Here is an 11,546-nt window from a genome sequence, read left to right as displayed (position 1 = left end):
ATTTGGTTGGTTCAGTCCAGTTAATTTTAAATTCAGTTCGGTTCAGTTTTATATTTAAGTAGAATCGGTTATTCAGTTTGGTTATGGAGAAATTACATTTCGGTTAACAAATTAACCAAATTATATAATTAAATATAATTTGCCCCTAATATCATAGATAATTTTCATTCCTAACCAATTTACCCCTAATATCATAGATAATTTTAAGCAAAACAAAAAGGTAATAGTGCAATACTTTTTTATACTTAGTCTTGTCACATATTATTCGTATTATTCGTGTGGATTTATATTTATTTTTGTAATTATTTGAAAATTTAGGAATGAAAATTTTGAAATGAAAAATGAAAATTGAATTTAATAACTATACAAAAATTTTATTTTCTAGAAGTTCAATACAAATTTTAGACAATTGAAAAATAAATTGGCTTCTCTATAATTATTTTTAATCTAAAAATAAAATATTATACAATGGAAGATGTCTTAAGGTATCAAGCATATTCGAGTATTAATCAAATCTATCCTATTTTTAAAAGGTACATTTTTATGTTCTGTCTCGTGTTTTAAGAACTCTATTAATTTCTTGTTTCTTGATTGATCGATATATAATATTGTTGATGCAAAAGTTATTACATTTCTTTTATTATATTTCTTAACTCCTTCCGAGTTACACATACCCTTTTATTCCTAGGGCAACTTAGTCAATTTCTTTAAAAAAAATAATATTATGTTATTTTTAAACTTAGTCTAGTCACATATTTACTTAATTACGGATTAATAATATTACTTACCATTATAAAAAAAATTAAAAAGTAATCATAAAAAATAGGTAGTTGAAGGTTCCTATTGAAGAACCCCCCCAATTGAATTATTTTAAAACAAAAGGGATATATTGATAAAGCAACCAAAATTAAAATGAGTTGTCCAATAATAATATAAATTTTAAGAAAGTATAATATATGAAGGTATAAGTTCATTATTATTATTATTAAATACGTTTATTATACTTCCATTAAATAATAAAAAAATAAAAAATATATAAAATAACAAAAAATAATTTATTTTGATTCTATTGCCTAAATTTGTATTTAATTAATATTATTAATAAATTGAATATTAGTAAAAAAAAATCAATTATTTTTTTTTTCAAGTTTTTTCAAAATTTATGGACATTTTTATTTAATTTTATTTGAAATTCACGTTGTTACTTTAAATTGTAATTAAAAAATAACGTACAAATAAATATATTACTTGCGAAAGTTAATCCAACACATTAAAATTTGTTTCCAATATTTTCAAAAACAACTAAAATCCAATAATAAAATAAACATTATCTTATTTTGTTTTTGCATTATATAGAAATTAAATAAAAAGGGCAATGTCCTGCCCCGAACTCGGTAATGGGACCCAGGGGTGAATTATTAATCTAACATGTCCCGTACACCCTATACACATTCATATACATGACGTATACATAGCGAAAATTATTCTTTCTATACATACATGGTACCATATCAAAGTTTATACAAAAGGAGTTTAAGCTCCATAATACAAAACATAAACCCGGGTGTCACCTAAAACCCAAAATGACAACCCAATATAGTCCTAGTACTTACACAAGTACTTCACGCAGTACACCGACCACTACGCTCCCAACATAAGAACACTAGTTCCGGTTACTCGAAGGACCTGAAATCATGTACGTACGATAGGGGTGAAACACCTATCAGCAAGGAAGAATCACGTTATATCGGTGTGTGACACATGAGTGTTATCATGACATAAAAACATACACAATTCATTACAGTTTCAGTATTTTCACAAAACAGTTTCAGTATACCAACGATACAAAGCAATACGATCTGGTGTCGTCACACCCTTCAGCCTAAGCCGGACTGTCTGGTGGTATTTCACACCCTTCGGCAAAAGCTGGTGCCCCAGTAACCTGGCATAGCTTAAGCCCCACAGCGTTGAACTGGTGTAGATATGGTGTTTTCACACCCTTAGGTAAAAACCAGCCAATCTAGTGGTGTTGCGCACTCTTCGGCAAAAGTCGAACATCAAAGCCTGAAACAATTCAGAACCTCGTTCTTATCTCATTTCATCAAAACACAACTCATGCATGTTCATATAACAGTTCAATCCACACTCATTTGGTAATTTAAAAATCATGATTTTTCAAAATACAGTTTAAATAAGTCAAAGCACGACAATCTCCATAACACAATATATATATATATATATATATATATATATATATATATATATACATATATATCACAATATATGCACGATTTTCCAACGAAACTAGAGATGTAACCCAATGTCTCATTTTTCCTAAAACTTGTTGACCTGATAGGTCACACCCAATTTTGATTATGACAATTACTCTTGGTACTGATGGTTGTACTAAGACTTGCATGTAGGTTCATTGTGCACATACTAAAAGACATATCATGATGACGTGCAGTGTTCGTGCCGAAGAATGAAGACTTGTGTTGTATATTTGTATTCATTATTTCATTTCTTCATTTTGGGATGTAAATTTAATTATGGAATGTGCTCTCCTATAGCTTGTAATAATTTGCATAATGCATGGTAGGTAGGTATGCTCGAATCAACCCTAGTTGGACTTTAGGTGCCTACACAGACCATAGAAAGACCTTAGGGAATACCGGTTGACCGACACCGGATTTTTTCGGTGTCTTTAAAATAAATAAAAAAAATACTTCGAAATGACCCTAGAACACTCACTTATGTGTTAGTAATTTGAATAGGGTGTTTGTTGGCTTAAACAAGATTGAAATGCACTAAATGTGCACACTTGGTCGACCGGCATTTCATGAACAATTTGCCCCCGGTCGATCGAACTCTTGTAGTTCATTTGACCCCAGTCGACCGAACTCCCCTAAAGTCAACTTTATTGACTTCTTGGTCGACCGAGATTATTTTGTATATCACCAACCTAGTCGACCGAGTTCCCACGTGTGGGAACTCAATGGTTTGGTTGACCGACCGAGTCAGTTCAAAATCTTCCCAGTCGACTGAACCTCGCAAAAAGGAAAAATCACCTTTGGACTTACAAGTCCGGTCAATCAAACTCACAGGTCATTTAATGCCTGGTCGACCAAACCTCAAGAACTTCGGTTAACCAAACTTGTCTCAGTCAACCGGTGCTCTTGAGTTGCCCTTCATTTTTACCGCAGTTAATATTTTTTAAACGGGGTTAATTTATTTAGATAATATTAAAACTTTTATAATTATTCCATTTGTGTCCTAAATGGTCATATTTTTTGGGAAGTCTATATATACCCCTTCATTTGGAATAATTAGCAAGAGATTAGAAAGATCATTAAAGCCAAAAATTCTCTCAAATCCAAAAATCATTTTATAGCCAATACTACTTCCAAACACTCACATACTCCACACTCTTGATCTCTTTAAGCATTATGAGTATCTTTAAGGCTATTGTGCTTAATCTCTCCAGCTATAACTCTCACTTGTATTATTGCTTAATTGATTTTATTTGAGAGTTTAGCATTAAAGTTATTCCACCGATTTCATTTGATAAATCTTGTGTGGGAAGACTTTGAGGGTTGTGGTTCTTGTATTGTTTTTGCAAGATACCTAAACCTAGATTTTGGTGTACAAAAATCCTTTTCAAAAAGCTAGTGCTTCAAACAATTCCATTGTGTTTTGTATATTAGAATATTTTATTGAGTTTGTTTGATTGAACTTGATTAGCATATTTGAAACCCTGATCTGATTTTGAGTTATTCACATAGTGTGTTTCAAATCTTGCTTGGATATACACTCTAGATATTGACTGAAAATCTATACGTGATTGAATATTTAGCACACATTAGAGGACTGAGCATATTTACATATCATATGTGCTTGCAATATTGATTGAGTTGTATTAATGCACACATTTGCTTGTCTAGAAGCGTATTTCCGTGTACAAACTGTATACACATTAGTTGTATTCCAGGCACGGGCCTAAAAAAGAAGACTAGCCTTCTGGAATAGTCCCAGATTGGCTTAGACCCGGTTAGGAAAGCTAGGTACACCATCCTGTTAAGGCATGTTGGTTGAGGTCAACCCCTTGAATTGCTATAGGTGCCGCTCCACCCGTTTAAGTGAGCATTATAGTGGTAATCCTTGTGCTGGTGTAGCCAATGTGGGGACGTAGGTACAATTGGCCGAACCCCAATAACATATCGTGCGTGTTCTTTACATTTCCACACTTTACCTTTACTGCACGTGTTTGTTTATTTGTTGATTGCGTAAACTGACCCTAGACTATATTACACTATTGATAAAACCAGTTAACCTAGGCGATAAAATTTAAATACCTAATTCATCCCCCTTTTGGGGTTGCACCAAAGCTAACAAAACTGTTACAAGAAAACCCCGTAATTTCCACCCATTAGATTTCCGAAAATGAGTAGTCAAAACACACACAGGACCGTGCCACAATTCTACTGAATCCGATTTAGAAAATAACCGATATAAACAGAATCCCCTTACCTTTCTCCGAAAGTCCAAAATCTGAACTCTATGGCTCCTAAACAGTGAACCGAGTTCCCAAAACCTATAAATCAGAGTACAAAACATACTTACAATTCCATTCCCTACAGAACTACTATAACGGAATAAAAAATCGAGCCTTACCTTGATTTTGGGTCAAATCCCAAAAATGCTCGAAACGAAGATCTGTTCTACAAATCTCAAAGAAAATCCTTCCCTGATCCTTGTAGTAACGTCGAATCATCGATTATAACAATGTACAATGAAGAAATCTAGAGAGAGAGAGAATTTCGAGTTCTTAGAGAGAGAGAGAGAGAGAGAAAGAGAGGATTTTGATTTTTTAGCTAAGAAGCAACTCAAATAGATATTTATAGCACATTTGACTCGGCTAACCTCGTCGACGAGGTGGCGTCTTCGTCGAGGAGTCAACAAAGGGAGTTCGTCGACGAAGCGGTGGCCTCGTTGGTGAGCCTGAGATTTCTGAATTTTTCGAAACCTCTTGGCTTCTCCTCATCGACGAGCACCTGCATTTCGTCGCCGAACAACAGAAGGGCCCTCGTCAACGAATTTTGGCTTCGTCGACGAAGCCTACTCAATTTACCATTTTACCCTTTTCTTATTTATTTATTCCATATATCACGGTTCGGGTTTTTACAGGCAAAATCTAGCAACACTCACTAGTCTTCGGAAACTATAAAAAAAATCATGTAAGATTTATAAGATTTAATTTTATTGACAAAACAAACAACATTCCATTGGTTAACCGTTACTCTACCATTAAGTATATGTGAAAAAATGAAATTTACCCAAAATAAAATATTAGTTCAAAATGACACCATTTTATTAAATTAAATTGAGAAAATAGGTTAGTATAGTATTTTGAAAATTGATTAAGCGAATAAAAAGTTTAATTGATTCATGAATTTATTAATTAGTTCAATCACTTTGGATCAATTAGCAAAAAAAATTATAATTATTTAATTTTATAATAATGTTTATGAAAACATAAAAATTACTAATAAATAAAAATATCTAGTAATTCTAATATTGCAAAATATTTGTTACACGTAATTTTTATAAAAATGAAATGACTAAACACATAATGAAATAAATAAAACATTCAATATTTTTAAATTCAAGTAACCTATTAAATATTGGTTTAAAAAAAGAAAAGAAATATTTCAAATTTTCATATTTTATAAATTAAAATTATAAAATTAAATGTTAGTTCTTTTATATATAAAATAAGAATTGTAATTGGATTAAGAAAACTTCGATTTATTTTATTCGGTTGATCTTTGTTCTAAATAATGCACTGGTTCTTCCTGATTTTATTTTCTATTATTAAAATTGTATTCAACAAGATACAAAAAATAAGCCACAAATGAAATGAATATGAAATGAAATGAATATAACAAATATTTTGGAATAGTACAATTATCTAATTTATTTTTTCTAAACTACTGGTATTATTTATTTTTGATATATATAATTTTAAAAATTTATAATTTAATCATGTTATCATATTTATGTCAATTGATTGAACTAAACCAATCATTGGGTGTTCATTCCACTTAAAAGTTTAATTTGCAAAATATAAAACATATTACACTTAACTAATCAATTTTTTTTAATTTAATTTATTAACATTAATATTATTTTCTTAATTTATCTTATTAAAATTGAATTAAAGGATAAAATTAACATTTTACTAAAGGTAATTTTTTATCTTTTCACTAAACTTAACAATTGACTAACGTTCAACTAATAATAGATTCATTTTGTGAAAAAAATTAATTCTCAGGGAATTTTGATAGTTTTCAAAATTTGAAAGGGTGAAATGTTATATTCGGAAAACTCAGAGGGCATTGTAGGATTTTACCTAAATAAAAAAACAAAAAATCTAACCATATCAAACGGATCTTAAACTGGATACATATTAACTAAAATAAAAATAATATATACATCCAAATGTCTTATCTTTTATTATATACATGGGCAGCCCAGTGTACAAAGTTTCTACGTATGCGCGGTTCAGGGAAGGGACAGACCACAATGAGTTTATAATACGTAGTCTTACTTTATATTTTTACAAAAAACTGTTTCCACGCCTCGAAACCTGTAAAATTATATATATATATATAAATGGATAAGGATCGATTGCAAGGTGCCTTGGTGGGGTTTGAAAGACTAGTCTAAATCCAAATGCTGCATTAGAAAAAAATAATTTTAAAGTAAAAATAAGAATAAATGAGATTTAAATATTTTTTATTACTTTTATAAAATGAGCTAGGGTTGAAGATTGGCATTACCTAGACTTTGCCCTGTACACATTAGAAGGGGTAGTGTAGAGATATTCCCGGGGATTTGCTACCAAAACATTGATCGGAAAATTCTTGGTTTTGGGCTAGCATAGGTATTTGTAATTCAAGTGGACTTATGGGGTACCCTTGGCCAATAAGGACTATAATTAGTCAAAAGTCAAACTACAATACGGTAATTATCGTCATTACTTTTCATTTGATTTTTCTGAAGAAAAACATTAGATTTCTTGTCTGTTTATGTGAAGGTTTTTTCTTTATTTGAAGAGGCAAGGCCTACAATGATGTAAATTGTAATGTCCCGTACCTCCTTTTTTATGGGTGAAGGTCGAAAATTTAAGTAGGGTAGTATTTTTCTTCACCCAAAAAAATTTACTACTATTCTCACATTGACTAACTTATGTGATCAAGGCTCAAAAGCCCATGTCCGAGACCTAACTTATAAGGAGCCCTTAAAAAGTCTTCCTCACGTACCTACGATAATGTGAATCAAGACGTAGTATCATTATATTTTTATATTAGAGTAATTTTAGGTTTCATACTAAGTGGTTATATTGTATAGTCTTGCAATTGAGGGTTAAACTTTAAAATAATTTTTCGGGGACAATATAATAGAGAATTACAAAGGTTTCGTGGACATAGACATGCTCGTCAAACAATATAATTGTTGTATTCTTTATCATTTATGTCGCTGCTAAAAATTGAAAGACTTTCGTGAATCGTCATTTGATCACGACCACTTGAAAAGAAGCAATTATAAATAGCGTGAAGGACCTAGGATGTACTTCGGGGGATCACTCTGATACCTAAGTAAAAGACTAGTGGAAGACTCTGAATTGTAACAATAGAAAGAAGTAGATATTAGTGAGATGCTTATCTTGAAGTCCTTTTTTTATAGTGATGGAGGTGGACCCTCCGTCAATTCAGCATTGATGGATACATTATTGTACTTGTGGGGGTTATAAAAGTTTTATGGGTATTTATGTAAAGGTTTTAAGTATAATCTTGTAACCTTTTCCTCTAATGAATAAACATATTGAATTTTGTGTGTTGGTTATATAGAGGTGTTAATGGTGGTTTTGTATCCGTTCTTCCTTATGAGTGAGGATATTTTGGGTATATCAGTTTTTTTTTTCTTTCAACTTGTTGCAACATGTTTTTGCTTAACTCTATGACAAGTTTTATAATTTTATATATTACAAAAATCAAAGGCATTAATTTACTTAAATATATAAAAATTACAGGCAAAAAACACTCACCTCTTCTGAAGTTTGGCGAAAAGACAAAAACATATTCAAAAATATTACAAACCTCCCCAGAAATTACAAAAATTTCATAGATCTTCCTTGAGATTTACCAAAAATACATGGACTTTCCTAAAAAAAAACACTTGTCTTTTTGTGAAATGCAAGAGGAGGTTTGTGTCTTTTTTATAAATCTCAGGATAGGTCTTTGGGATTTTTAAAATATCGGGAGATGTTTTTGAAATTTTTGAAAACTTGAGGAAAAGTCGGCGTCTTTTGTCCAAAAATTAAGTATACTATAAATTTATAAAAATAATAATTCACCTTATGCATGTTGCAAGTTTATATGCAAGTAGAAAAGGATTCTCTTATTTTTGTATCCATTTTAATTTACTAAAATATCTCAATATAAATATTATTTTTATTTTGAAAATAAATATTTATCTTTCTTATAATAGTAAATAATGAATAAAAAAAATATATGTTATATATTTCTAAAGGGTACTACTAGCTACTAAAAATATAAAAAAAACAACATAGAAAAATATTGTGTACTCCACACCTAGCCCATAATTGCTAATAATTAACACATAAAATCCCGATAATGTGCCGTAACTCTCTTATTAATCATCTAACATCTTAATATGTCTTTATAGAACTTTTAAATTTCAAAAAATTTCTATTTGTATTTTTTAATTCACTAGCTTGACCTAAATTGATAGAGAAAAGAAGAAATTTTTTTTAAGGGTCACCTAATTCATAATATCTTTTAACATTTCTTGAATTGTGATGTTCATGACATCCGATTTCTATGATTCTTTAAGAAAAATTCTTTCGACATTCTATCCTAATACTCTCTCATGAGAATATATATATATATATATATATATATAATTTATGAAAAATTCATTACGGAAATTTCATAAAGCTTAAATCCTCGATAATACAATATTTTGTACACATTATCATTATATTATTTATTATATTATTGATGATATAATACATTTATTACACACTACTAGTACATTTATAATAATAGTATATAAATAATATTTAATATAAATGTTCAGAGGCATTCATTCGGTTTGAGCCCATGAAGGCAAACGGGCTTGGGTTTGGGCTTAGAGTTGGGCTGCGGGCGAATAGGATTAGGAAAAAGAATTGCTGGGCTTTTCAAACTAGGAAGATACGAAAAAGAGGAAAACTGGGGGAAAAATAGAGATCCTGGAGGTGCGGGGAATCGAACCCCGTGCCTCTCGCATGCGAAGCGAGCGCTCTACCATATGAGCTACACCCCCTTTGCTTTTTAGCTTTGATTGGATACAATAAAATCAACAGACCCTGGCCCAAAGCCCAGCAGGCTTTCATCATTACGCTCGTATAACCCTTCCAATTATCGTTTTAAATTTGATTGAGTATTTCTTTTGGTGGTTGAGTTTATGGGATAAGACTAAATTGATTATGATAAAAAAAAAAAATTGGAATAATAACAAAGCAAAAGTTATCAAAGAAAAATAATTTCAAATTTATGAAGTACAAGAAAAAAACTTAAGCTACTAATAGAATACACTATATCTAGTACTGAATAAATATTTGTTAAGCCTATTTTGATAAAATAATATGTACGTTGATTGCCTTCACATAAGACATATATATATATATATATCCACAAATTAGTCTCCAATTCAAACATTTGAAATATTTGATAATTGTAATTAGGGTTGTAAATGAGTTGAACCAAGCTTCGCCTTGCTCAAATTTGTTCATTAAAATTTTAATTCAGTTCAATTTGAGCCGAGCTCAAATCAAGCTTTATGCTCACTCAAACTTGTTTATTTTATAAATGAATGAGTTCACAAACCCTTATCGAGTCAATTTATTGAGATGCTTACTAACAGTTTGATTCCTTTGGAACCTATTATTTTGAGACACAAAAGGTTTTGTTAGGCAAAATGGTGAAAAAGAGTTCTTGCTAATATTGGCTTAGAATTTTTTTGACCACTAAACTAGCCTATTGGCTACTAGCATTAACCTCAACACTAAATTAAGGTTATGAAGTTTGAACTAAATAATCATATGCACAAATAATCACTACTTTTAAGCCCACTATAATTTATTAAGCCCAATGTGACCTTATTAAAATAACCCATATAGAACGAGCCAAACTGAGCCTATATTGAGCTGCTGACGAGTCAAACCCATTCATATTCATGAGCTGTGAAATTGGACTTGAGAATTGCTCATTTCATATGAGTTTGAATGACTCTTACCGAGCCAAACTTTCGAGACGCTCGTGATCGACTTGGTTCATTTGTAGTCCTATTTGTAACAAGAGGAAAAAAAATGCACATAAAACTTGCATGTACTCGCAAGTTGAAGATCTTCCAACGAATCTGAACTCAAGAAATGCATAGCGCATCCCTAAATTCAAGCTAAATTGAGGTCGAATCAAATTACTAAACTAAAAAAAACCAACTACATTGTTACCAAAATGACTCCTAATAAGACAACCAATTTTGGTTTGTTCGGGATTGTCTCAAGAGTTCACGTCAACACTTATTTTCATCCCGCCATTAGGAAGATTCAAAAGAATACAATCAACATTACGCTTTGTCTACACCTAAATTTTTGTATTTGAAAAGAAAATAAAGAGAAAAATGAGGATCTATTTAGTTGTGAAAAATATTTTATTTTTATTATTTTTTAAAGAATTATGAAAATGTTAACTTATTTTTTATTTGGTTCAAAATTTGTTTAAAAAGGTATAAAATAAAGGTTTTTTTAGTTGTAGAAACAACTTTCATTTTTTATTTCTAATCTTTCAAATTATTTTTTCCACATTTTCAAAAATTATATAAGAAATTAGAAATTCTGGAAATAATAAAAAATATATTTTTCAACTTTTCTATACAAATTTATAAAACTTAAAAACAAGGTAGAATTTTTATAATTATTTTAAAAAATAAAATAAAAAATAAAACTATTTTCTAGAAGGAATTGTGCCAAAGGTTTTTATATTACTTTCTAGTTTTTTTTTTAATACAAAAAAGTTGCAAAACTTTAAAAGAATTTTTTTTAATTCTTTGGAAAATTAATAGTAGAAATAAAAGTACTTTTCATAACCAAATTGGCCCTAGGCTTTTCATCCAATTTTCTCTTCTATCAAACATTACTAAGAATAAAAAATTATTCAAATATGCTTAAAAATTAAGAAAAATTAAATAGCAATGGCACTTAAAATTCAAATTTTGTTCATTAGTTTGCTACATATCTTCTTTATTTTATTTTTTCCACTTTCTTTAACAACCAAATACAAAAAAGTGAATTTTTTTATATTGACTTTTCCTTAATATTTTGCAAGTTTCAAAGAGGCCGGAAGATGAAAAAAAGCCATCGAGCCAAAAAGGGTCATCCATTCTGTTAGCCTTGATGACCACACTATCATGACTTATTG

The 11,546-nt window shown here is 30.1% G+C and overlaps 1 non-coding gene across 1 annotated transcript; it reads right to left on the bottom strand.

Moving 5' to 3' along the window:
* Positions 1–9,317: 9,317 nt before the first annotated feature.
* On the bottom strand, positions 9,318–9,390 carry TRNAA-CGC (transfer RNA alanine (anticodon CGC)). The gene has a single exon. It is a non-coding gene; the product is annotated as a tRNA-Ala (tRNA).
* Between the last annotated feature and the right edge of the window lie 2,156 nt (positions 9,391–11,546).

This window comes from Malania oleifera, chromosome 1 (assembly GCF_029873635.1).
Source record: "Malania oleifera isolate guangnan ecotype guangnan chromosome 1, ASM2987363v1, whole genome shotgun sequence".
Taxonomy (NCBI): Eukaryota; Viridiplantae; Streptophyta; class Magnoliopsida; order Santalales; family Ximeniaceae; genus Malania; species Malania oleifera.
Note: the sequence above shows the minus strand (reverse complement) of the source record. Positions and strands in the feature narration are given on the sequence as shown.